At 35.5% G+C, this 25,050-nt stretch overlaps 1 protein-coding gene and 1 pseudogene across 1 annotated transcript in view; both read right to left on the bottom strand.

Moving 5' to 3' along the window:
• LOC145277890 (uncharacterized) overlaps positions 1–25,050 on the bottom strand; it is a 93,513-nt gene that overhangs the window by 65,352 nt on the left and 3,111 nt on the right. The gene's annotated exons all lie outside the window — the stretch shown is intronic.
• Positions 22,934–23,052, bottom strand: LOC145278418 (5S ribosomal RNA; annotated as a pseudogene).

Raw genomic sequence — 25,050 nt, 5'->3', positions numbered from 1 at the left:
AGTGCATGATCCAATAACGAAGGGTGCCAGATCAATATAGTTAGAATGCGTATATTTCTTCCTGGTGATGGTGTGAGGACTTTAGATTTAGAGGAGAAAATAAGAACTACGTCGTCTAAAGATTGTGATGAAGTTACTCCTAGGATGAAATGTAGGATTTTATTATAAAGCCTAAATGTATGTAAAATGTTGTTCTAAAGTTACATAAGGTAGTGGCTAATATTCTTGACATAATAAATTTGTGTGTGGCATCTGCTGTTGAAAATCTATGCTATTTTGTTCCAGAGGGGAATTTCTGCAATCAAAATACAGGAGATAATGCTGATTTGAGGGCTTTTTTGAGATGAGGATTGATAATTTGTATTATTTATTGAGACTACTCTGCTCATCTTGGATGTAATTCTCGCAAGTTCTATAATCAGTGCGGATAATACTAATAATTACAAGCATGAATTATTTTAAGATTTCTTTCTAGTCATAGCTGACAGAATGAGAGCAAAATACTTCTGTGGATAAAAGGTTCCATTCCAAATTCTGTACAGGTTCTGGAGTTCAAAATGATGCAGTTGGAGTTTACATCGTCCGAAACGTTGTGCAAATAACACTCAAATAGCAAAACAATATAAATTCGAGGTCCATAACTTTAGAGGTTCTCATTCATTCCTGGGCAATGCTGGGGGTGCATGCGAGTTAATGATTAATGATTTTGAAAACAGCAGGTGGGTGTGACTTTTAAAGAACATTTTAATATGTACATACATATATCAACATGCAAATAATATCAAAGAGTTTCTAAAAAGAAATTTAATCAATGATTTATACCACAATATATCTCGATAGAAATGTCAATGTCTATATGTTCCCTATGAAAAGAAAGGTTACGTAAAAACTAAGCATGTTCATATGTAAAAGTTTCCAGAAAAGACAATGGAAGTGGTCTTGAATCTTTGCATACATCCCTTAGGCGTCTATGTGAACAAAACTCAGCCTTAAAACTGCAAATATATATTATTGTGATGAAATTTAACAGATATGTATAAAATTCTCTAAAGACAAAAGTGATCCCAAATTTTTATGCCCCCTCCCCATACATGAAAGAGAGCTATGAGGCTAGAAACTCCTTAAAGCCTCAAATATGTAATATCCGATTTTAATTAAATTCAAGTCATATACATAAGACACTACTTTAGAGAGTTTTTCCAACATTTAAGTTTCTTCCAACTATGTTAGGGGGTGAAATGAGTGCAGAAAAAAAAAATTATGCTATGGTGTTATGAATACAGTAAAAAAAAAAAAAAAAAAAAAAAAAAAAACTATATAAATAAAATATTAAATGCAAGATTATATATTTGTACGATTGAATAATAATTTTGGAACAAAATAATTTCGACGAATAGTTTCTAAAGGACTCAGAAGTAAACAGGTAAAACAGGATACTTACTCCAACAACTCATTCATGAAACAGTCAAAAAGAAGCCAAGATCAAAGTGTATTATCTGTTCTCCAGATGTTGCACTTCAATTTCTTGTTCTCTGTCAGTGAAGAAGAAATCCTTCACGACTGAGACAATTTAAAATTTTTGTTCCTTTTCTCCACCTTAGACAACCCTGATGTCTAACTTTGTCTTGTGGAGAGGCATTGTAAATAGGAACATCAAGATCAAAAGAGGAATCTCCTAAGATCCCTTATCTCCTTTACCTGGTGATAGACCCATTTTACTCAATAAAAACCGAAGTGTCTAAAATCTGAGCCAACATGACCTGAACTTTTGCTCAGGTCATGTTGGCTCAGATTTAGTAAACCACCTGCTCTTTATGGATGACCTTAAACATTATGCCAACTCAGATGTTGACTTAAGTCAGCTCTTGCAGATTATACGTAACTTCTCCAGAGATATATATATATTATTCCTTAATTGGAATTTTTTTCATTTTTTTTTTTGAGATGAGCATTTTTATGTTAATTTTATTTTTATTTCGGACTATTAGTCTCATCTTTATTAGTTGTTGTTTGTTTGTTTTTATTGGTTCGCAACGTTTCGGCCAACTTCCTCTGCCCTTCGAGGCCCGTGGCGCAGTTGATAGAGACGTTGAATCTCTACGGTTCCAGATGAACATTGTCTGAAGATAGCGGTTTCAATCCCATCCAAAGCGTGCCAGAGGTAATTGGTCAAAAATGTGGTGAGACGACGACAACTACGGATGGCAGTGATGGCTGAGAATGCAGTTAGGAGGTTCGAAGTTCCTATCCGTCACGGTTACCACCTGACGAAGGCCAGAGGAAGTTGGCCGAAACGTTGTGAACCAATAAAAACAAACAAACAACAACTAATAAAGATGAGACTAATAGTCCGAAATAAAAATAAAATTCTCCAGAGATATTGGAATGAAGTTTGATTTGGACAAATGAGCCAAGTACTCCATCAGAGCTGGGAAAAAAAGTCCAAAAATGGAAAACATACAGCTTCATGAAGATACTGAGATCAAGAATGTAGAAAAGCAAGAAAAATACAAATACAAAACCACCTGCTTTTAATGGATGACCTCAAGTTGTATGCCAACTCAGACTGACTGAAGGTCCTATGGTGTCCAAAATATCACTGAAGGGGTTTCTTTAAATTTGTCTATTTTTCAGTGACTCTTTGGACACCAGGTACAAAGACATTTGAATGAAGTTTGGTTTAAACAAATGTGCCAAATGCGACATCAGAGGTGAGAAGGTCTAAACAGAAAACACAGCTTGATGAAGATACTGACATCAAGAACCTAAAAGACAAGTATCTTGGCATGAAAGAAAATGATTCAATTCAGCATGCCAAGATGAGAGAAAACAATTGGCAGAGAAAACAAATCGCTGTGTAAGGAAAATCTGGAAGTCGGAACTTACAAACAAAAACAAGATAACTGCCATTAACCAACTAGTTATTCCTGTGATAGCATACGGTTTTGGCATTGTCGATTGGTCACAAAGGGACATAAATAGATTGGACACTAAAACAAGTAAAATGTTAACATGGTACAGAATAACATACAGAAACCAATGTTTGCCTAGGCTGTATTTGCCCAAAGGAGCAGGAGGTATGGTTCTCAGAGATTGACACAACTATCATGAGCACTAGGCAATATCTGATGAGCTTCCAAAATCCAAACCTCAAAATGGTACATCAACATCACAAAACAAGAGCCAGCAGAAATACCTCTATCAAAAAATTGGCCAAACATTTTGCACAAGACTGTCTTACAAATGAGACAGAATCAGAAAAGAGGTCTGGTATGGAAATATCCCAAAAGAATGGCTAAAAATACACCAAGGACTTCCATCGCAAAAAAACTGGAAGAATGGGCCAACCAACAGCGTGCCAAATATTTTCTGGATGAATTCACTCAGGACTATATAGACAAGGAAGGCTCCACAGACTGCCTAATAAGAGGATCGTTCCACTATGATCAAGAGAGGATTATAATGGCTGCCCAAGATCTCAGCAATGACAGTAAATGCAGGTTCTGACACACAGAAGTAGAAAGTGCGAGTCACCTGACATCTAAGTGTAAGGTTCTGTTGGGGGGATGGCTACTACACAACCCGACACAATAGAGTGTGTAAATATCTCCACTGGACGATCTTTAAAATGTTGAATACTGAATGCAGCAGTAAGTTCTAGGAACATATACTAAAAAGAACAGTCGGAAATAAGTCATACACCATGCAATATGACAATGCATCCCTACAGCTACGTACCTAGAAAACAGAGCCATAAAACCTGACATAAGTAATAAAAGACAAAAAGGAGAAAGAAGCAACCTTAGAAGTCAGTGTCCTCAATAATGCTGCATTAAACAGAGCTGAGAGGGAAAAGATAATGAAACACCAAGGTTTTATGTATGATATGACAAGAAACTGGAATCTTAGGAAGATCTTCATCATTCTATTAGCAACCAGACTCATGAAAAATAATGTTAAAAACTACCTAGCAAATATACCCGGTGAACCAAGTGTAAGAAAAATCCAAAGAATTGCACTTAAAGGGACGATCAGAAGCTTAAAAAGATCTCTCGGTTGGAATATTTGAGTCAACAGATGAATGTTTGGCATCCAAAAGGATGCCCCATTCTCAGCTTGAACAAGCTGATAAGAAAATTAAAAAAAAAAAAAAAAAGAGAGAGAAAATGATTCATGAATATGGTATATGGATGATCAGAGATTTCAAATTGTTAAAAATAAAACGTCGAACACAGGCGAAATATAAATTTTTCCCCGAATTGTCTTTGGATCTTGTCTTTCTATTGGATTTTCAGATGAAGGGGTGTTGAGAACACTCTGGATTATCTGGATTTACTTCTGGCTCCTCTAGAAATATGTGTAAAAGTTGTTTTTTTTTTTCTTTCTGAAATTGTTAATGATATAATTTTGAATGAAATTACTCAATATATTCCAATGATTGTTATATATTTTAATAGAACAACATGTTAGATATGATAATGTCTATATTGCAATAACAAAGAATATATTGCATGTGCGTCATAATATTACGCATACAGAGAATCCCAGATAAGAAATTCTGGACAGTGAAGCATAAATCTGAGTGTTTTATTATTGGCCATGTAAACCCATTAGTATATAAATTGGCTAGTTGAGAATAATAAGAAATGACAGTTCAGTTGGAGCTAACTTGCCAAACCAGAGTTTAGGATTTCTAGACTGGGGAAAAATAGAAACTTATGGCTCAAAGAGAGAGAGAGAGACAGAGACAAGAGTTAATTACTTGGAATATGAGAAATTGAGATAGGCTGACAAAATATGATTAAACAATGATTATCAATCTCTTTTGACCTCTTACTAGTCAAAGATTTGGAATGAAGATAAAGTTGAATAAACTCTTCTGCCTTCCATCAGTCTTGGGTGAACTCTTCTGTTCTGCCGTCCATCAGTCTTGGGTGAACTTTTAGAAAGTGTAAATAAAGAACCTTGATTTTAGGTGGCAACTCTGGAAGGTCACTCAGTACTGTACACAAGCAGCTAACTAGGTATGTACAATAATTGTAAACTTTCATATGTTTTTGTTATAACGGCAACTTGGTTTTCTGCATGTAGGTTGGTTCAGTTTGGTTGTTTCGTTTTACCGCATATCAACCCTTTTCCGGTTATTTAATGCAGAATCTGGTTAATTTGGAAACAGTTTTTATGCTTCAAGTTCTTTATTTCTTCAAATATTTGTAGAGTTTGGTTTGGCTGTTTTATGGCATATCAACCCTTTTTGGGTTATTTAATGCCGAATTCAATAATTTTGGAAATAGTATTCTTATTGTATCTAGTCATTTTGTAGAAGGTTTTTATTTTTCAAGCTCTTTGTATCTTCAATCGCTAGTTTGTAGCGTTTGGTTTGGTTGTTTTATAGTGGATTTTATCATTTTTGTTCCCTGCCCTGCAGAACATGAATGAGTTTTGCAATGGGTAAGGAAAAATGGTTACAGTATTAATGTTTGGTACATTTTGTTAGGAAATCAGTCAGGAAGTGGGAGAGATAGAAAGAGAGAATGGGAAGAAGGAACTGGGGGGGGGGTGATTTTGGTTTTGCAGAATATAATTAAGTTTTGCAAAAGGAAGTAGAAAAACAAAAAAGCATCAATGCTAGGTGCATTTCATCTCAAGAAGGCAATATCTTCAGACAGCCTGATCTGGTAGCACCAGTTGCATGTAGGACACAAGGTTAAAATGCAACATAAGTGCAATAATTCCATATGAGACCTTCATATTACTGTAAAACAATATTTGGCTCACTTGAAATAATATTTTCAACCATCAATTCAATCATTCCATGTGTCTTTGATACAATCAACAAAATAGGAGTGTCAGCTTTAAGCATATCAAAACCAAATAGCCAATCAAATTCTTCATTTATTTTTTGATCTTTTTGTTGTTTAGGTTTGACCTTTTCTTTGTTAACTTTTAATTACAAAGTATCTTTCTGATATGTCAAGTTATTTAAATCCACCCATCATTTCTTTCAAATAATCGATTAACTGTAACAAGTAGTTTCACATGAGCAAATAGTAGTGTTGAAACGATTAATCCGAATTGGAAAAGTTAGGGGTCTCGGAATCAGTATCAGAATTGTAAAAATTTGTGCCCCCCCCCCCATGCCAAAAAACATTTTTTTCTTTTTTTTTTTTGCTTTTGCTTGGTGTTTGTTCAAAAGCTAAATTTTCCATTGTGACATTAATGATAAAATGATAAATATTTATTGATTTTAAACTACCGGCAAAAACTAAAATTTATAGACCGCCCCCCCCCCCTCAAATATATTTTTACATTTGCATAAGTTTTTATGATAATTCGAATAAAAATAAAACACTATCGTTAAATATTTAGATATTATAAAAGAATTGGAATCAGTAATCATATCAGAATTAGGAATTTAGAACAGAATGAGTAATTGTATTGGGATCAGGAAAACATTGGAATCGTCTCATCACTAAGAAATAGTTCTATTTCTAAATACATATCAGGCAAATGATATACGAAAATAAAAAATAATAAAGACCATATAGCTGACACATGTTTCAATGAACTATTTTCTCTTGGTGTAAACAGACAAGCAAACATTGAGTAATTGGCTAGTCGATCAATAGAATGGCTTAGTGAGTGTATGAATACAGTTTGTTGGATTGATTTTTCGAGACATGCACATGCAAGATGTTTAACTACACAACAGGTTGAATTTCAGGAGCCCTAAGAATCAGATATTCTGTTGTTGACTGTTCCAACTCACCAGTCAACATGGAGCATGGCACTTTACATTTTGCAAAGCTTACTATTGTTTTTATTTCATCTCTTTAGTTTGGCTGAAATAAAGTTTTTTTTTTTGACAATGCTGTTGTTTATTCTTTATTTTTCACACTAGAAGGACACTTCATTTAACTCTTTTTAACATGCAGTCACCAGAGTCATTAACCTTTACAAGATCCCCTTTTTATAATATCCGTTCGTCTTTACATCATTCATTCTAACTGACCATCTATAGATGGAACTACTAATAAAAATCCATATAATTTTTATAAGTACTAACCTTCAAATAGCATGTGTTAAAATTTGATCCAATAGGATTATTAGGTTATAAATTATGTTTATTTAATTGAAGTTACTATTTCAAAACATTGGAAAAAATCAGAATTTTGTGTGTTGATAAAGCATTGCAATAGTTTGATATGTGTTATTTAGACTGTTCTGTTAGAAAAAATGGCTAATAGGTGGTATGCCGACTTTAAACTCGGCTGCGCAGACACAAATGGTGCTGAATGCTCAAATCGATCAAATTTGTCAGTTGCTCTGAAGAACATAAAAATGTCCACAAACTCGTTTTAGGTGATCATAAGTAGAAGTTGCATGAAATAGCAGAACTGAACATACCAGAAGGCAGTGTATTTTTACATTTTACATAAAAATTTGTCAATGAAAAAGCTGTGCCCAAAATGGATGCAGCATTTCATTCTTTGCAGTGGTTTCAATGCAACAAGAAGAAATATTTACATCAATATGTGATAATGGATGAAACATGGATCCACCATTTTACTCAAATTAAATAGGCAATCAACTGGATGGACAGCAGCAAGTAAAAGCCATTCAAAGTGACCAAAGATGCAAACATCAGCAGACAAGGTTTTGACCACCATATTTTAGAATGCGCAAAACATTTTGTTGTTTGATTACTTTAGGAAAAGAAAAACCATCAATAGCAAATATTATATAGCATTAAGGACATTCCAGCCCTTATCATCTAGCCCTGACACCACCCTCTCAGATTTTTTTCTTATGAACACCTCATAAAATTTGGGTAAAAACCAAGAAAAATCTGCATTTTCAGAGGCTTGATTTCGGTCCAGAAATTAAAAATCTGTACGTTATAACACCCTATTTTGGAATCTAGATATTTTAGAAAATTATCAATTTTGGGGCTAAAAATAATACTCTTGGACCTAAATTTCACCCAAGTATGTTTTCAAGAGTGAAAAATCCAAAAGTCATAGTTAGAAAGGCACCAAATAAAAGGAAAGACCTCGTTTTGACCAATTCATGTGCAACTGCAGCACTTTTTAAGAGGTCATTCAGCCCTCAAAAGCAGAACAACAAAAAGGATAACCGTGGTGCTTTTCCTGAAACAACTTTTGGATTTTTTTGAATAACATAGGTTGAAACTTTGACAAAATCAAAAAATATCTATTCTATTAATATCAAATCTATAAATATCTATTCTGGTGTATTTAAACCCTAAAATTTGGTATTTTTCAAAAACTTTCTCGGTTTAAGTAAGATAATTACGATATTTGCAACAGACTAGTGTGATCTCTTTGAGTAGTAGAACAAAAATACAGAAAGCTTTGCTGAAAACATAGGTCAGAATGTCAAGTGAGAGCTTGCAGACTAGCAAATCTGCTCTTATTTCCGGGTTTCCCACTGTAGTGGGGGCAGGGGGATCTCCCACCTCAGCTGGAAAACTTTTGCCTAACTTTTAAAATAGCTTTTAAAAGATTCTTAAAAAATTTAAAATAATTTCTCTTGGACTAAATAACTTAAAAACATCACTTTATCCTCTACCCACGGGGTTATTGATCTGAAATGAGTGTCCAAACAATGCCCTCCCCCACGTTCAGAACCCAAGTAGGAAACCCTGTATTTACAGAAATTTTGGCTTTGTCATCAGGAGAATTTTGACAGTTCAACAGATTATGTATGCATCACTGTGAAATATGCAAACAAATACGTACAAAAATCATCAGAAATACTGTATAGTTCAGTGTATAAAGCAACCGTCAGATAAAACAAAGTACAAAATTGGATCGATTTTAATAAATTTATCATAATATCGGTTGTATAAGACAACTGATAAATCACGCAACCATGTTTTTTTAGCCTAGGCTAGAGATTGCAACACCCGGTATCTTATGAAATATTGGTTTTAAAGATGATTTTTTTAACTTTAAAGGCCGTCTTATATGCCAAAATATATGGTAACTACTTCCAACATCTATCAAAGTAGTTATGGGTTTTGTTCTTTTCTTCATCTGTGATGAAATATAATTCTTCCATTTGATGACGTATTTGGTGTCTCAATGGAATCCATCTCTTATCATCTGTACCAGGCCAGTGAAATTGAGCTGATGGGCCATGTGGATGTAGGAATTTGCAAGTGAGGTCTTGTTCATCCTTATTTATAACCTCAATCAATGCCAACCACCAAATCCCGTTAAAGATGCAAGTGATGTAGTTGTTGCATTTGAGAAACTAGTATCTCATTCTGTGATGCTGGCATGGCTAGGAAGACATTTTTCTAAATACATGGAATCGGTTTGTTTTGTTTACTAATGTGTCACCACTTATCAAGGCCCACAGGCCACTTGAAGATAAGGGTTAATGAGTTGTTGAACAACACCTTCAGGGGAATGGATGAAAACAGTAGGTGAAATTGAAAGAATTTATTTATTTAAGCAAACGGTTTGGTAAGAATTTGTTAAAATTGAACTTGAAAGATATATAAATGTAAATTATCAATGGTCCCCGCCCCCAATTATTGCCACAAAGGGACCACATGACCAGAATCCATTAATGGACATCTCAAAGAATCGTTGACCTTAAAAAACTGTTTTTGATTTTCAGCTGAGAATCCATGTACAACTAAGAAATGTATTTCTCTGGCCCTTATCACAAAATTAAATTGTTCTGTTGTAAAGAAAACAAAGATGCATTAACTGCCTTTATTTGGGGGAAAATAAAACAAAAAGAAGAGAAAGTTTTTTTTTTCTGTAGCCATTGCAATCAAGATGATGATGATCACTATGATTGCAATGTATCTTGTTTTTTTTTTAATGGAAAAGAATTGACTTGCATCTGTAGGCCACATGGATAAGATTTTACTACATTCTTTTTAGATTTTCATGTAGCTCTAATGCAGGATGTGCAATTATCAGCATGTCTGCTGCAGATTTTAACTTTATATTTGACTAGCATTTCAGCCCGGCGTTGCCCGGGTGTTTGGAGGTGTATGTTGAGCAAAAAAAAAAGGTCAATTTTTTTAACTTTGACCCCTATTATTACCTCATAACATTTATTGTTTTGGGCTCAAATTAAGTTATTAAGTTAGATCCATGTCCAAGGAACCCATATCTAAAACTTCAAGTGTTTAGACCCAAAATTGGCGGAGGAGTTTGATAGAGTTCTCAAAGGTCAAATCGTTGAACTTTGACCCCTTAACAGCCAAATTTCTGGCCGAAAACGGATTACAAAGATTTTCCCAAATCTCAGTACCCTGTATATCAAATTTCGAGTCTGTAGACTGAAAATTGACAACGTTATTGTGTAGGGAAATGTACACAGACACACAAACACATTCACTTTTATAGATATATAGATTCTTCCTACATCAAATATATTAGAACTATAATTGCAATCAATATTTACTATTTTTTTAACATTAGAGTTTCTGAAAGCAAAATTCCACCCCTATACAGTAGAGATCCCTAGATGTAAGAAAGCCTTCTACTCTAATAGTTTCTTCCCCCAGAACTGCTAGATTTTGGAATTCCCTTCTGGGTTTCTGCTTTCCCAACTGTACTGACATGCAGAAGTTCAAGTGTAATGTGAACAGACATCTTGCTGCTCAACTCCCTACATAGTATCCCTGCAACTTATGTCCCCCGATAGTAGACGTCTACATCAAAGTGGCACTGTGCGTTGTTTGAGGTGAAATTTAAAAAAAAAAAAGTTTTTGTTTCTGTTTATATAATCAACATTTGCTTTCGCTGTAACTTCTAGTTTGGTTCCATTGAGAAACAAACAAACAAAAAAAAAATAGAAAAACATACTTCTTCTCAATATTAAGATTAGAGTTTTGTTTTATAGCTAATAAGTTAAAGACTTGAAGGAGTGCTGTAGAAAGTTTGAGAATGAATGTTACCAAGACCAAAGTGATGATCAATGGTTGTAGTGTTAAAAAGCCCCCCAGAAAGAGGAAAGTTCACCAGCTCTGTTTGTGGAAAAGGAATCGGGTGCAACTGAATCATTTGTGGTACATGTAAGCATTCGGTGCACAAGAAGTGAAATTACTGATAAGTTGAACGAGGATAAACCAGTTTGGGTACAATAAGTGGAAAACAATGACGATAGATGAGAATTCAGATGTGGACAAAATATATTTGGATATTAAAGCTATTAATGTTCTATCTTGGTGATACCATTGGAGCACAGCAGGTGCAAGAGTGATTGCAAAAATTAGGAGTGGATGAAGTAAGTTCAGAACATTACCAGCCTAGATCAAGGTAAGAGTCTATCAAGTATGTGTGCGATGACTAGCATATTCTTTTCCTTATTTTGATTCTCAAATATATATCTATTGATATCTTATGTTTTTATGTAGAGTGACGTGGTTCTCATTTAATTGTTGATTAATTTTGTGTGTCAGATATATACTTGAGAGTAAAAACAATGAAAAGAATATGCTGTTGTCATAGCTCTAGTGATGACGTAAGGAATCGAAACAGGCCAGCGAAGATTGAAGACATGAATTACATGGAAAGAGATGATATAAGAACGATGTGATTGATGCATAATGTGAATCTTAAAGACAGCTGATAATCTCAGAAGTAGATTAAATCTGGACAGTATAGAGTGCAAAACGGGGATTTCAATGGTTGAAAAAAAAAATGGATGAGAGTTCTTGGATTAGTAGATGTATGACAGTTGAGGCAGCAGGATCAGTTCAGAGGGGAAGGCCAAGGAAAACATGGGAGGAAGTGATAAAGGTGAACTTGAGAGAAAGTGGGATGATTAAAGACAGAGAATAGTTCAGAGTACATTTCTTAAAGTTGTCCAACATGTGCCAGCAAGTAAAACGGACATTAAACCAAATATGATGAACTTTCCATGTTATTTTGTGTCAACTATTTTGTGGAATGATCTTTGCAGTTGCTTTAGAGAGAAGATCATTCTAATATAACAGTTTAATGGTAATATAAATAAAGATAAACGGTTATTTACATTCTACATAATTTCGCCATCAAAATAAAGTAGAGGCACTGACACCAGGACAGTGATTCGGTCAATGAACGGATATGGTGACCAAAGTTACCTAGTGCTTATTCAGATTGGCACTTATGGCGGCATTTAAAACTAAAGAAAATACAGAAATGTCTGTACCAATCATGGAATGAAAATGTAGAATTCCCAAAATTATATAATTTGATCAAGTATTTTTTTTTTTAATCAAGAAAATCAAATTTTATTCTGTTTCAGTAAGAGTGAAAAAAAAATGAAATCAATGAATCGGTGGGCAAGAGCAGACAACTCCAATCCATGTGGAAACTGTCAAAACAATAACTGATAACCTCCCTTATTATGTTCTCTAGTAAAACATAGTTTCATCTGTCACTTATCGGTAACAAAAAAAAAAAAAAAAAAAAAAAATGGCAAATTTGTTTTTTGTAAATACAAAAAAAAAAAAAAAAGAAAAAAAAAGATTACCTGATCAATTTTTGTGATTTTTGTAATATACAATCTTTATTCCGTACAAATAGGTAAAAAATAAGTTTTTCTTCATTTTTATTTATCGTTATAAGTGCCAATCTGAATAAGCGCCAGTTCCCTAACTTTTGAAATTCAACTCTTTGAGAGAACAGGTCACCTCATCATTCGCCCGGCCTGATCATTATTCAAATGTAACTAATATTTTGCTTAGCTCCTAAAAAGTGTGAATAACTGTTCACAGTTGCTGGAGAAATATAGTATTCTTAAACATAAATCATGTAGGTGAGATAGTTTTGTCGCAAACAAAATGGAGGCTACAGGAACCACAGTCATTGAAGACATTTTGTTCAGTCGTACAATGTTTCTTGATAATGTTCTCATGTTTCTCTTTTGAAAAGGTTGGGATTTTTGGTGCATTTTTTGGTCTAATTGTTTTAGGGTTCTTCTTTAAGAGTTGAAAAGAGTTTATTTTGCATCATCATCATCAAATTTATGTTTGTTTTATATGTTGGTATGTGTTGGACAGTTTGTAGAAATTGACTTTGACTTCTAAATAAACCTATTCTTTAGAAGATGTCATCTTGTGGCAAATGATTGGTAGATCAAGGAAAATCTGACTTGAGTTTGTAAGAAGTGATTTGACTGCAGGTATTAGGTCGAACTGCATAAGAGCAGGTGTGAAACGTTGCCTAGTGTTGCCCACCCTGAAGTCCAAGACATTAGCAGTATTTTAAATACTCAAAACCAGATGATGATGAACTGCAACAATAAATTAAAGGGAATTTCACTATATTTACTGACTTCCGCACACTAAACTAGCTGGTTTGTGATACTTAATATGATTTAAAGGATGAGTAGATCACTTAGTAGGTGAGTAGGAGGATTATTAGACAGTGATAAGGTCATCTTTCCTCGCAATCACATTGTATGAAAAGAGAGCAAAATCAGTTCCTGGTGCCTGAAAATTATTCTTGAGAGATCTTTAAAAGTAAACTTCACTATTTTTGTTACAATGTTTTTGATATAATGAAGAGCATAGATATTTACTTGCTTTCCACCAAAGCAAGATGTGACACAAGATCAGAGAGTGGGGATGTCAAGTCAGTGCCTCTAAAGAAGGGGCACTCTGGCTAAGCAAAAATTGCCTGAGCATTCCCTGGTAAGAGCACCTCAGGTGGCAAGCAGTAAACTTGCTCCAATTAAAAGCCAAGCTGCAAGGCCTGGAAGGGTGGACCTCCTAGGTAATACGCAGGCAGAGTATCTCAGTTTGACAGGTATTGGCCCTGCACTTGTCGAGCTGATTGTCAAGAATAAATTCTTGACCAATACTTCTACCCAGGTCTCCAAGCAATCGAAGCAACGAGGAGGAGACCAACTCTACAGCAATTAAAATTAGTGAAGAGGGTATAATTACAAAAACTTGGAAGGTTTTATTCATAGACAGGTGTGATAGGAACTGACAAACCAAATGGTGCCGCACTCGACTATCAACCAATCAGAAACTCCATAAATGTACTGAATCTCTTAAGAATTCTCACACATACTTTTCGTTCTTTCACATGAGACAGAACTTTGCTCATCAAGACTTCTTCAGATTGACTACTTAACGGAAACCCTATTCTTTGTCTTAGCGTTTATGATTCAAAACTTCTCTGGATTGATATTGCCATTTTGTTTAGAAGAACATTTCTTTTTACTTCTGAAACTAAAATAGCTTACAACTCAAAAATTTTTTAATCTTGTCTTGAACAGAGCATGACGCTTAACTCTCGACATAAGTTTATAGGTGATTCTATGCTAAATAGCATGTTGTGAAAAAGTCATTAAAAACATTAGAACTTTGTAGTTATTGTTTAGTCATTTTATTTGCACACTTTTTGTTTTGTAGTAATTATGAGGAGGGAGTACATTTTTATAGCAAATTGTGTGTTTTCTTATATTCTAAAAATATAAAGATTTCAGTGTGTGTGGGGGGGGGGGACATACATTTTGGAGCTATCTAATCAGCTTTGAGAGTTTTTCGTTAGGAGTTGGAAAAGATGTTTATTTAAAAGATGGATAGTTTTTTTAAACAATATGGATTTAGACAAGCCCATTCCACAGCAGACATCCTAACTAATCTCTGAACGTATATACCATTCACTGGACAAAGCGAGGGAGGGCAAAGCGGTAGCTCTAGATATATCTAAGGCTTTTGACAGGGTATGGCATGAGGGTCTCCTCAGGAAAATTAGATCATACGGTATCACTGGTAGAATACTTAACATAATTAAATCCTTCTTAGATAAGAGAAAAATCCAGGTTGTCCTCGACGGTCGTACATCTAAACAATAGGATATAAATGCGGGGGTGCCCCAGGGTTCTATCCTTGGACCTCTATTGTTCTCCCTGACAAAATTGCCTCTGAGATGGGTATATATGCTGATGACACCACACTCTATGGCAGGCACGACAGGAAGATGAATGAACACATTTCTAAAGAAATGGCAGAAACACTAGAGGAAGACTTCCAATCTGTTGTGGAATGGGGATAAAAGTGGTTGGTCACATTCAATGCTGCCAAGACTAAACTAGTTTCATTCAATAATTACAAGAAACCCTCTCTACCACCTATAGCAATGGCCAACGACTCTTTATCTGAATACACCTTTCAAACTCCTTGGCCTAACGTTCACAGGAAACATGAGTTGGAACAATTACATCGAAGGCATTGCCAGGGCCGCTGCAAGAAAGGTGGGCTCTCTCTACCGTGCCATACAACTACTAACACCCGAAAGTATCCTGTACCTCTATAAGGCCACCATTCGCCCATGTATGGAGTATTGCTGTCACATCTGGGCTGGTGCATCTGCTACTAGTCTCTCGCTCCTTGACAAGGTTCAAAAGAGAGTCGCAAACCTGATAGGCCCTGAACTGGCATCTAAGCTTCAGCCTCTGTCCCATCGACGAAATGTTGCATTCCTCTGCCTTTTCTACAAGTATTTTAGTGGTGAATGCTCTGACGAACTGCAATCACTTGTGCCCCCACGACGTGAGCACCCTCGACAAACCCGACAGGCTGCTAAATCCCACCCCCACACTGTAGAGATCCCTAGATGTAAAAGATCTTTTTACTCCAATAGTTTTTTCCCCAGAACCGCTAGACTCTGGAATTCCATTCCAGGTCCCTGTTTCCCCAACAGTACTGATGTGCAGAAGTTCAAGTGTAACGTGAACCGACATCTTGCTGCCCAAATCCCTACATAGTACCCCAGTAGTTGTTGCCCCTGATAGTAGCCCCCTACACCAAAGTGGCAATTTGCCTTGTTTGGGGTGAAAATGTAATAAAAAAAATTAAAATGAAAAAAAAAAAAAAAAAATGTAGAAGTTTTGTGACTGGTAGTGATCATTGTATATTTTCTCATATCCTTTACAGTCTACAAGGATGTGTTTCAGTGTGGGAGGCTGACCACAGGTTGCACAATTTCTATTTAGAGCAGGTATGTCTACCTAGCACAGATTGAATAGGTGTTGTTCTAACCAGTCAAGTCCTCGATAATCAGTTCGACAGAGACCTTGTTTCTGTCGGGCTGCAATATCATTTGGTTCAGTCCTAGTAGGTTCATCTTGCCAGGCTTTACCTTGCGTCTGAGAAGGAGTTAGTTTATTGCTAATCACCTGTGGTTGGTGCCCCTTATGAAAATGTTGGCAAAGCTGCTTAAGCATTTTTTATAGGTCAGAGTGTACTTCTTTTAGTGCGCTGATTCTTCAATATCCACCTGTCTTTGTGTTTAACTTCCTTGCTAGTGGGTAAATAAAATGTCTGCGTGAGATGTGTATACCTAATTACAAAACCTATTTGACACTATGCCCCTTTTTTTTTTAACATTTTTAAATATTTTAATTTTATTCAACCCAAACCAGGCATATTGCCACCAAAACATAAGGAGCTACTGTGGTAGGAGCCATATTTATAAGAGAATAATCTTGATGGAGAGTTGGACAGCAAGACATTTGCTCACATTACATTTAAATTTCTGCATATTGGAAGTGTGGAAGAACAATGGACTACACTGAAAGATATAATATTGGATGTAACAGACCAGACTTGTGGATGGAAGCAAGAGCCCCGAAGATATAGAGACATAGTGGTGAACAAGGAAGCTGAAAAATGTATCAAAGGAAAATGGAAATGAAGGGGTCAGTGAATAAAAGATTTTGTGTGCATTTGGAGACAAAGAGCAATATACAAAGCCAAGAAGGAGGCTAAGCAAACCAGATTTCCAGATATATTATCAAAAGACGATCAAAAGATGAAGTATTCAGGATAGCTAAACAGCTAGAAAAGACAAACATGGATATTGTTTGAGAGAAATGCATTCGAAATGACAATGGAGTGTTTAGCAACAAATTGGATGCTTGGAAACTCCATTATAAGAAATTATTGAATACAGAGTTTTATGGAATTATGACTATCTAAAAGGTGGAGAAGCAGTATTCAGTTCAGTTATAAGAATTAAGAAATAGTATGGGAAGCTGTTGAGCAAGATTATGACGAGTAAAGCTGCAAGAACCATCAGGTATTGTTGAAGAAATGTTGAATGCTGCAGGTGAAACAGGTATTAAGATGATCATAAACTTGACTAATTCATAAAACAATGGTTATCTGAAAAACTGGGAACAATACAACTGTGAATTGTTATAAAAGGTAAACAGGAAGCTCTAGATGGAGGTAATTAGACATAAGCACAAAATTAAATGCAGTTTGATTTTATGCCTCGATAAAGTTCCACTGCTTCTATATTTATCCTAAAACAAATGAAAGAGAAGTACAGCAGAACCCCAGGGTATGGTGGCCCTAGGATTTTTTTTTTTTTTTAGGTTACAATGTTACTAATTTTTAATATGTACTGTATAAAATTTTGCTTAGGTTCCGCCATATGGCGATTTCACCTTAACCCTGGAATGGATTAATGCCGTATCTCAGGGTTTCTGCTGTATCTTAATAATAATTTATATTTTGCTTTTTTGGATTTGAAGAAAATTTTTGACAAAGTGCCAGTAAAGGTTTCTGATGGACGCTACATAAACAAGTAACTCGTTGATGAAAGTTGTTCAAGCAATCTATAAAAATATTTCAGATCATGTCAGAGTTCACAGCACATTTAGTGACAACTTTAATGTTGAAGTAAGAGTACATCTTGGTTCTGTACTGAGTCTGTTGCGCTGTGCAGGAGGTTTTGTACAGGTTATCCAAAAGAGATACTAAAGGTTTAATTTTTGCATGTGAAACACTAGAAGACCTACTTGTTAAGTTAGACTTGAAGGAATGCTATGGAATATGAAAGAGAGTAAATGTTAGCAAAGTGTAATTGGTCAGATCTTCTGCTCTGCTTGTGGAAAGTAAGTTGGATGCAACTGAATCCTTTATAATGCTTGTAAGCATTGGGTACACAAGAAGTGCATTAAAATTACTAGGTTGATAGATGATAACCAGTTTGTGTACAAGAAGTGTAAGACAATGGAGATGGATGAGAACTCAGATATAGAGAAAGTATGTTTGGATAGCAAAGCTATTGAGGCTGTCTAGAAGTGTTGTTACCTTGGTGATGCTATTAGAGCCCGGTGTGGAGCAGATGCTAGTGTGACTGCAAGAATAAGAAATGAATGGAATAATATTTATCCATTTATTTATTGCGGACTATCATCCTCATCTTCTAGTTGTTGCTTCACAACGTTTCGGCCAACTATTCCTCTGGCCTTCGTCAGGTGGTTAACCGTGATGGGATAGGAACGTCAACTCTCCTAACTGCATCGTCAGCAATTACTGCCTTCCATAGTTGTTGCTGAGGATGCAGTTAGGAGATTCAGCATTGCTATCCTGTCGTGGTTAACTACTTGACGGAGGCCAGAGGAATAGTTAGCTGAAAGGTTGTGAAAGATGAGGATAATAGTCCACAATAAATAAATGGATAAATAATACTCATTTATTCATCTCAAAAAGAATTCCAATTAAATAATATGGATGGCGTAAGTTCAAGGAACTTCTGATTTTACTAACCAGCAGATCGAGGGAAAAGCCTATAATATATAGTGTGATGATGTATGGAAGTGAAACCTGGCTAGTGAGATTAGAGGATGGATGGGAAAGATACAATAGATGTGTAATGGGGGCCTTAAAGATTGGCTGAGTTCTGATCACCCCCAGAGGAAGATTAAATCTGAACAATATAGCGAGATGTGTATAGATTAGGAGAATTCAATGGTGTGGTCATGTTGAAAGAATAGATGAAAGTTCTTGGGTTAGTAGATGTAAAACAGCTAAGACAGCAGTTCCAGTTCACATGGTAAGATCGAGGAAGACATGGAAGGAAATGATAAAAATGGTATCGAGAGAGAGGGATAAATAAGGCTGTGGTAGAGATAAGTTGGTTTGGAAGTCAATTTCTTGAAGCCGTCCCAACATGTTTGTATGTAAAATGGGAATTAAACTGATGATGATGGAGAAATAGATCAGGGAGGAAAATCCAAAGGCAAATTGTTCTTCCAGCATTTAAGTACTTCTACATTGAATGGGTGGTATTTTGTTGCTAGCTGAGTGGGCCAGGAATATCTTCATTTAAGCGGCAGCACAAGTGGAGTAAGTTCATTGGAGCACATTCTGTAGAAGTACTTGAAAAACAAGCACAGGTGCTGGAGTTTATCAGAGAGGGTGGGACCTTGTCAGGTAATTGGTTTTGTGTTTTCTGGTCTAACTATCAATTGATGTTCATATAGTTTTTCCACTGTTTTGTCTGAATGGGGACACGCCCCATATTGTATGCCATTTTCTTTAAATGTAGTATTTTATTTTTGAAGTCTCTATATGGAAATCTAATACGTGCATGTGTTTTTTTTTTTTTCAAGAAAGTTGCTCCAGACAAAGCATGAAGCCACTTAATGTAAAGAACTAAAAAGAGCAAAAGAGGATTAATGCAAATACAGGAAATATTTATTTACCTTAGTCTTGAAAAGATCAGGGCTATAGCAAGGAGGAAAACAGATAGCAGGAAGAGAATTCCACAAGCACAATAGGAAATTGTATTATTTATTTACTGAAAGTTTTTTTTGTTTTTTTTTACTCTTATTAATCCCAAACTAGGTATATTGCCACTTGAACATAAGGGACTACTATTTGGAACCATGTCTACAGGGGCAATATGTAGAGAGTTGAGCAGCGAGATGTCTGGTCACATTACATTTAAATTCATGCACAGTCAGTGAAGCAGGAAACAGAGAGGGAAATTCCAAAGTCTAGCAGTCTAAAGGGAGAAACTATTAGTAGAGTAAAAAAAAACTTTCCAACATCTAGGGACTTCTACAGTAAAAGGATGGGATTTGCAGCTTGTCGGGTTAGTTAGGAGTATTTACATTGCTAAGAGTTTGTCAAAGCACATTTCATATTTGTAAAACAGGTACAGGGATACAACATTGCAGTGATGGGACAGGGGTTGGAGCTTAGTTGACAGTGCAAGACCTACGAGATTGAAGACTTTTTTTGGACCTTGCCTAAAAAGGAGAAACTAGTAGTAGATGCACCAGCCCAGACGTGGCAATAATACTCCATGCAGGAACGAATGGTGGCTTTGTAGAGAGACAGGATAACAAGGCACAACTGAACAACGAAAATGTTGTCATTTTAGTTGTCTCTTGTGCTTTGACCTTCTCATTTAATGTCTACCATAGTTAGAAAAACCAGGCCAAGATTGTTATTTTGTGTTCATCAATCAATATTAAGATCAATAGAACACAAAAGCTATATAATCGCGAGGAAAACGAATGCATTGTCAAACAATCTGTAATGATCAAAGTTAATGGCAGTGAAAGAAAATCACACACAACTTGATAAGCTGACAAAAAATAAATAATATAACAAAGACTAATTAATGATAATCATAAGATTCGATTCTTTTCTTCGGCAATAGCCTCAATCATTAGAAAGTTAAATATGTGTACCTGTTTATATACAAACGGTGGACAAAATAATCGAAACGTGAATTTTGCATCAATTTTTAAACACCTATAAAAATTGAAAAAAAAAAAACAAAAAAAAGGAAACAAGAAAGAAACAAGTGAAGCATGCATGGTCCTCTGTGAGTGAACAGTGAATGAGGCATAAAAAAAGTTCAGCAGTTGCCCTCCCCCCCCTTCCCCATTTAGCCCCAAAAGTCTCCAGGTGAAAATGAACAAACGGTGCAGTTTTAGGCCTTAACATATGTAAATTTGAGTTCTGCACCTTGCAAATAAAGAAATGACTAAGTCCATCATTTGCACCCTCTCTATTTAGCCCCAAAAGTCCCCAAGGCCTTAACATATTTAAATTGAGTTCAGCACCATGCAAAACTGCTAAATAGACATACACAGAAAATTTGGGACAAATATGGTAAAATAATCCCAAAAATGGAGTGTTTTTATTAGCCCTAAAAGGGGCCCCTGGGCACACCCAAGAGTTATCGCAAAGTATAGACAAACAAAATTAAATAGAAATCAATTAGTTACAACTTTTCAGAAAGTTATCAAGTTTTTAATAAGCACAAAAGAGTCAATTTTAACCATTTTAACTAGAAATGACCAGGGGGGGGGCAACCGGAGTTTTCCTGGAAAATCCGTTCTCTTACTTTTTTTACTCATATCATGTTTAATGTTTGTGCAAAATTAAAAAAAATTCCAAGGCATAGTTATTAAGAAAAGTGCAGACAGACAAACGGACAAGGGTGAATTCACAGGTCTACCCCCCCTTTTGTCGGGAGACCAAAAAAATGATCAAAACGTTGGTTTTATTTTTCTTTACGGTTATTGCTGTCCTGAATTAATTGGTTAAATTTTTTTTTTTTTTTTTATTTCAGATAGAGCATATTAGTAAGAACATTTGAAATGACAGATCCAGCAGATTTACAAAATGGACAGATTGTTGGTGCCGCTATGGTAGGTGCTACTGTAATGGAAGTTGCTGACATGATTGCTGTATCAAAAGGAACGGTCTCAAAAATGATGATGATAGCCTATTAAAAAAAAAAAAAAAAAAAAAAAAGGGGGGGGGACATCTTCCTCTAAACCAAATTCTGGAAAAAAGTCAGAAGTGTCTGAAAGAAATTGTAGAATACTTTTAAGGATTGTGAAGAAAGAGCACAAAACCACGTTTCTTTTTTTTTTTTTTCTTTTTACAAAAGAGTCACCACTTGCCAAGGCCCGGAGGCCACTCAGGGATAAGGGTTAATGAGTGTACGGTAGTCATTGGGACATTAGTGTAATAATCATTAGTATTGGAAATTTGGTATAATTTGATTATTTAAGAGGACGGTTCAACAAGAACTTGTTTATGTTGGACTTGAAGACAACCATATTGTAGTCATTTGGAAAGCAGGCCAGCGGAACAGAATTCCACAGGTATGCAGTTTTAGGAAAGAACCTTTATCCATTGAATACACGTTTAGGTTTAGGCACAAATAAAGAGTAGAGGAAATTATTGATGATGGTTTTAGCTAGACAAGTGTTTTTTTTTGTTTTTTTTTTTACTTGTATTCACCCCTTACAAAGCATATCGCCATTTGGACGCAAGGGGCTACTATTTGAGGCCATGTCTAGAAAAAATTAACAAGATATTTGTTTATGTTACATTTAAACTTCTGCATATCAGTACAGCCAGGGAAGCAAGCAGCAGGCAGGGAATTCCAAAGTCTAACTGTTCAAGGGACGAAACTATTAGAATAGAAAGCTTTCTGGCACTTAGGGACAAAAACAGTGAAGGGGTGAGATCTTATTGCTAAGCAGGTTTGTCGGGAATATGTACGTCGAGGGGGCACAAGTGAAACAAGTTCATCAAAACACATTCCATTAAAATATTTGTAAAACAGGCACAGTGATGCAACATTGCGGCGATGAGACAGGGGCTGGAGCTTAGTTGATAAAGTGTGACTGATTAGATTGACAACTCTTTTTTGGACTTTATCTAAGAGAGACTAGTGGTAGATGCACCAGCCCAGATGTGGCAACAATACTCCATGCATGGGTAGATGGTTTTTTGTGAATGTTTAGTAAGGGGGAACCATAGATTACAACAGGGCTTAAAAATCATCTGGATAATCCTGTTTCAATAAAAACTGTTTGTTGAGAGCTTCACAAGATTGGATTTCATGGGAAAGCTGCTATTAACCATTGATTTAGATCATTTACCATTATTTTGTCCAACCCCTGCATTTGTACGTATAGGATTCACTAATCCAATTGTGTGTGTGCAGTCAGCACCAACCCTATTCAGGGTTTAACCGGCTTCCTCCGAAGGAGGAAGTTTCATGGGAGTATGAAATTCACAAGCGGTCCCCAGTTGCATGTATATTCCCGTTAGGGGAGATGACGACGTTAGGTTTTTGCAACTTTTTGCAGGGAGGTGTCGACGTCCTCCTACATACAGCACCTGAAATTCCCAAATTGGTCACCCATTTTAGTAATAACCAGGCTCAATATTGCTTAACTTCAGTAATCTAACGGGAACCGGTGTGTCAACATGATTATGCCATATAACCAAATTCCCCGATTATTATGAATTTTGGAACACATAATATTTTAACCATCGAGCTATTCAGATATATAAACTAACGCTTATAAATGAATGAATTCCAAGGGGCAACATATTGGAATAGGGTCTTTAGTTCTTTTAAGGCATAGCTAGAGACGCAGAACTATTTTCATTATGTTCAACGGCAAATTGTACATATGAATACACTTGAGTTTTTAGTGTGGTTCATATTAAAGGACACAGAGACACACAAACGTTCTCATTTATTGTTACACAAAGTTAGGTTATGTGTACACGCTTTTATACAGGGTGTCTAAAAAAAATGTACTCACACTTCGAATGACGATAAAACTTTCATTTATGAACATAGAGTGAAATGGAATAGCATCGAATACAGAGGACAAATGCAATTAAAGAATTATGTTCGTAAATGTTCAAATTGATGAGCATTATTGTCCAGACAAGGCTGATAATGTGCACCAAGGGACTTGCAAAGGTCACAGAATAAGTCATTACAGCACTTTTCTTTTTTTTTTAAATACCCTGTATTTATATGTAATGAATTCATTTTTAAACTAATTGGCCAATCATTATGTGTTTTGGAACACAGCTGCTAAGGGACCTAATGTGAGCTATATTTAGTTTTAGTTTTATGGCATAAAATTCATGCAAAGGGGATAAACAGAGGGTGGAAGTCCGTTGTGAAAATTCAGATACCTTCGATTTTTGTCAAATTGTAACAATAGACATCGATTAATAAACATTCTCTGAATTTCAGTTTTTCAAAGGGTATTTTTTTTTTACGAATACTCAGCGTAGTATAACTCTCAACCTCCCCATGTTAAGAACAGCTTTCAGAATAAACACCTCAAACCTCGAAAGCCGTTTTTAACATGGAGAGATTAGGGGGGCATTTCCGAAAGCAGTTCTTAACATGGGAGGTTGGGGTGTTTATCCCACGCTGGGTAGTTCTGAGAAGTTCTACTTCTCATAAAAAAATACCCTTCAAAGTATTTTAAAGTTTGTTTTTTTTTTACATACCATATGGGCACAGCAGCCTTTCATTTGAAATTTTAAATATTCCTGATTTGCATTGAATTTGATCCATTAAGTCTTGATTTGAATCTCGGTAAGTAGGGAAAATAAAAGTGGTGCAAAACTGCTCTGTTCAGAGGAATCAGTTTCGCATATCAATTTAACGTAAAACGTTTTCCTTATTTCCGGGCCATTCTTGCGTTTTAGGGCAGTTAATCAGTAATCACTTTTTGTTTCCTTTTTTGCTATGGTTAGATAGATTTTAAATTTAAAAATATCCGATAGGGTAGAGAGTGGGTCTACACAATTACTAAAATTAATTTCGAATTGTAATTTTAAAGACTTTAAAATCACATCCGAATGTCTTTTATAAAGACTACTCTTTGATGTTTGGCCTTTTGGTCAAGATCAAAGTGTAGTATGTTTTTATGTTCAATTTTTTCTTTCTCAATAAAATATATAAACAAGATCAAAGTGTAGTATCTGTTCTTCAGATGCTGCAGTGCTGCTGCACTTCCATTTCTTGTTCTCTTTCGGTGGAGGATCAGTCCTTCACGACTGAGACAATTTTTTTTATTTTTGTACCTTTTCTCCACGTTAAAAAACGACCCTGGTGTCTAACTCTGTCCCGTGGGGAGGCATAGTAAATAGGTACTCTTTGATGTTTTTCTAGGGATACAAATGAACCACAGTACTTGTTTTTTTTATCCAAACTCTTTCATTATAACCAGCAATTACTTTCGAGTTGGCATTTAAACGCTTCAAAATCGCATTTGAATGACGATAAAAACATACACGATAAAAAAAAAAAAATAACATTGTCGGACATTTTTTGTTTTTATTTTCTTATAATCGAAGATGCCGCTGATTTCTTCTTGACAGAAGAAAATACGAAAGTAACTTTTAAACCTTGAAAATGGCAATTCTGAAATAATTTATAGCTAGAATTAACGTGTAGTTCAAAGTCG

The sequence above is a fragment of the Euprymna scolopes genome, chromosome 6 (genome assembly GCF_053919585.1).
Source record: "Euprymna scolopes isolate OS-2025 chromosome 6, ASM5391958v1, whole genome shotgun sequence".
NCBI classification, from domain to species: Eukaryota; Metazoa; Mollusca; class Cephalopoda; order Sepiida; family Sepiolidae; genus Euprymna; species Euprymna scolopes.
The sequence above is the reverse complement of the archived record's forward strand: the minus strand, read 5'-3'. Positions and strand labels throughout refer to the sequence as shown.